This window comes from Bos grunniens, chromosome 14 (genome assembly GCF_055505025.1).
Source record: "Bos grunniens cultivar Pamir isolate PY7600 chromosome 14, Bosgru_T2T1.0, whole genome shotgun sequence".
Classification (NCBI taxonomy): Eukaryota; Metazoa; Chordata; class Mammalia; order Artiodactyla; family Bovidae; genus Bos; species Bos grunniens.
In genome coordinates this window covers 33,428,652-33,432,500 of record NC_141178.1, presented here as the reverse complement: position 1 = coordinate 33,432,500, position 3,849 = coordinate 33,428,652, and the positions used below count along the sequence as shown (strand labels likewise).

Here is a 3,849-nt window from a genome sequence, read left to right as displayed (position 1 = left end):
GAGATTTCCCAAACAACAAAACAGTATTTAATTTTCTTAGGGAAAGGACTAGAAACAAAGTGCACTGTGGCAATCCTCAAGCACCACGATATGTGAACTGCTCAAAGTAGAAAATACTCGAAGTTTGGTTAACTTGGGCAATAGTACAGGTATGGCTTTTTGGGCAAAACTACTATTTAAGCAGTTTCTCCAGTGTATCAGACACAAGTATGTTGTTCTTTCTTGGCATATATGTCTCTTTATTTCATCGTGTTTTTTTCCCTCAGACACACAAGTAGTAATGGTTAGCATTGGAAATACTTATCACTATTCTTGGAGTATTTATGGTCAGTCTACTGTAGGTAGAATATTCTTAGATAGCATTGTCAATAGATCTTATTCTGTATGCCTTTTATTATTGATTATTTTATTTTCATTTATTTTTTTTTCATATTTTGATGGAGAAGAGGTTGGGCTATGAAAAATGATGAAAATTTATCAAAACACTAAAAGACCCCCTTTTTTTGACTTTTGAAAGCCTTTGTCCTAGCTCTCAAAATACATTTTTACAAAATTGATTGATTGGTATCTTTATTTTTATTTGGGTTTAGGATTTCTGAACTATTTTGTCTTAAATTGTAATTTTAAATGAGCTGTTTAGATACTTAAAATCTTTTTTTTTTTTTAAGGATTTTCAAGATGACTTAGGAATTTCCCTTCTTGGAAAAGGCTTTCCCTATGATAAAAACTATACGCTAGGTAAAATTGTATGTCATTTAAAAAACATACGTCTTTTTAAAGTATGTGTCCAGATTCTGAATCGGGCTTTGGATCAAACTTTAAGCCAGGACCAGCTCATGCATTCTCATTCTCGTTTTTCTCACTCTTTCTCTCTTCATCTCTCATCCATGTATTCATATTGTTGTTTGGGATAGAAGACTCTTAAAGAGCCAGCCCACCTCAGAAGATTGTGGATTCAGAGACACTACACTGAGTACATGAAAAAAGGATGGAGCTCTCATGGTTAATATGTTAACTCTATAGTTCAAAGGGAAAGAGGGTGCCCGTTCTTTCTACATGACATATTGAGATGTTCTTTTAGAAAAATCAACTTTTAAGATAATGATGTTTTCTTCTAAACTGTTCTCTTTTAGTAAAGGTAGATTTTAGAAAACAAGCATGGGGATTTTTTTTTTCTAAGGTAATATTAATGAGAAGAAGAGAAAAAGTGATTATCTTTAACAGCTCTTTGTTGAAGCCTGTGGTAGCACATTATGTTAATGATTGCACATGTGCACATAATCTATGATGATCCAATGCAAATACAGCTCCAAAAATATTAAATGTATAGATTTTTAAATGCCTGAGGGTATACATTTTTCTTAATTAATTGAAGAGTATCAATACAGCTACTAAAGTAATGATTAGCCTCCTGCTATGTGGCTGCAAAACATCAAAGGTGACCTGTCTTAAGACCTCTGAACTGCCTGCCTGTTTAGTTCGTGAGCATGAACATAATTCTAGAGGGGGAAGATCGAACATCCCGTGGTGGTAAAGAAGCTGACAGTCAGCTTCTGCGCTGTATGCCAGTTTTTTTCTTTGGGTTGAGAACCATGGCAAAAAAAAAATAAAAGCAAGGCATCTTTTGTGATCAAGTAAGTGAAAGCTTGCTGACTGTCCTAGATCACAGGAGAAAACGGAGGAATGAAATCAAATCCAAATATGAGACTAAAGATGCTAACCAAAGGTAGGTACTAAGTGGAATTCTATCAGCAGGCCACTATAAATGAGAGGAGGATAGAAAAACATATACCAGGACTTTGAAGGGCTGTGTTATTTTCCCAAAGAAAGACTTGGCCAAGGGTGGAAGCCATGGCTTCATTGGAGAGCACTTCCTGTGGGTTTTCCATTAGCATTTCACCAACAGTGGACACACATGTTCCTGCTAACCATCAGTGATTTAGAAAGCATCCACAGTTATCTGCAGTAATTAGGACCTCTGGAAGATGCTAGGGTTGAAGTGTGTCAAGTCAGGGATGAAGAAAATGTGAAATTCAAATTGGTCCACACATGGAAACTGGATAATGTATCCTAACGTGATGTTCTCTTGAAGGGAAAAAGTAGAGCTAGAAACTTCACTCCGTCCTACAGCAGAGAAAAGCAAGAGTAATTTTTACACAGAAATAACATTTAGATTTCATCAGAGAAAATGGTTCTTCAAGACCCATGAGTCCCAAAACTGGATCCTAATTTTTACTCCTGGATTTTTTGTTCATTATATGATCTGCAGCAAATCACTTTTTTCTTTTCGTGCCTCAGGTTCCTCACCTGTAAAATGGAAAAAATATATTAATAATAATAATATTAATAATAATAATGGTAATGTAGTACTTGTTTGTAAAGCACTTTGAGATCCTTGATTGAAAGGCACCATGAGAGTGCCAAGTATTATTATATGGCTAAGGGGCTTATTTAAACTCTCAGTTCCCAAGGGCCAGGAAAGGTTGGGGTCGTTTTTTTAAAGATGAGCTGTAAATATCATAATCAGGCAGCCTATTGTGTTGACTATGAAGAGGCAAAACTATTACAAGGCTGATAAAACCATAGTTTCTTAATGGCTACCAACAAGGCAAATATCACAATAAGAAATGCCAAATTCTTTACGGTGACAACGTGAATAATTGGGGAGGGGGGGTTAGGGATGGGAAGCATCTCAATAATGCCAATGTAAAATTCACTTACAGCAATATTCACCAGCAGAAAATGTCTTTCATACGGAATGATTTCATGTTGCTAAGAAAAAATTCAATTTGTAGTCCTGATTTGAATATTAGAATGTTGGCTATAATAGTTCTGTTCTTACAACACATGGAATTTTTTTTGTTTTATTTAATTTTGTTTTCATAGTGCATGTTCATTTCTACTCACAAACATGTTCTTGGTGTATTTCTTATGCAAACAATCTTCAGGCAGCAAAGATGTCTGTTACATCTAAACTTGAATAATAAAGTTTTACCACCAGTTATACATGATGGTGTTGGTATGGTTTATATGGATTCACTTTCATCCATGTAGCAATAGGAAATTCAGACTGTTGTAACATATAGACAGGCTCTGATGAGTTGAGATGGTGAATTCAAGTCACCATTTAAAAAAAAATGATAAGTGAAAAAACCTGGATTCTCTCAACTTGTTTTGTTCTGCTTTGCTTTTTTTTTTTTTTTCTTTTAACCAATCAATCTCTTATTGATAGATTTTGTGTAAAAAAATTATACAAGTTTCTTTAGGAAGATTAACAATAAAAATCATGTTTATTTCAAAAACATTTATTGAGTATCACGTATTGAGTGTTGAGTACTGGATAATGATAATGTTATGACATGTAAAAAATCCTGCTTTTGAAGTCTAACTTTGAATACAATTTAGTATACCCATGAATATGATATAAAGATCCTGATAAATCATCTCAAGAAATTTATATTAATGTATGAAGATGCTTAAGATGAAATTAATCAGAGATTTCCTGAAGGTGGATTTTGAAAGAGGCAAGAGGCAGAAGAAAACCAGGTAGGCAAAAAAGACTCACCCAAATGTTTATGACCAGGAGGAAAAAAGCAAAAAGGACAGCATGTGAAGTATATAAAAAACTCCTTGCTTCAGAAGATTTGTTTTGAAATTTTCAAGTTAATTACTGTCTACCCTCCTAGCACAAATCTTCACTTCTCATTTTTTGTGAATCCAAATTAACAAGTCCTTTATTTTTTTTTTTTTCTAGCTCTCTCTTTTCTCCCCTGTTTTGAAAACAGCAGAATAAAGGCTTTGAGGGTCTGATCATAATGGTAATAAACTTGTTTCACAGCTGGAGGCAAC

General features: G+C 34.2%; 1 protein-coding gene across 14 annotated transcripts in view; it reads left to right on the top strand.

Moving 5' to 3' along the window:
• TRPS1 (transcriptional repressor GATA binding 1) overlaps positions 1–3,006 on the top strand; it is a 279,514-nt gene extending 276,508 nt beyond the window's left edge. For all 14 annotated transcript variants that reach the window (XM_086336327.1, XM_086336318.1, XM_086336323.1 and 11 more), the window contains one exon: positions 1–3,006. This exon is cut by the window's left edge and continues 3,550 nt beyond it. The gene's annotated coding sequence lies outside the window, so the exon portion shown is untranslated.
• The last annotated feature ends 843 nt before the right edge of the window (positions 3,007–3,849 follow it).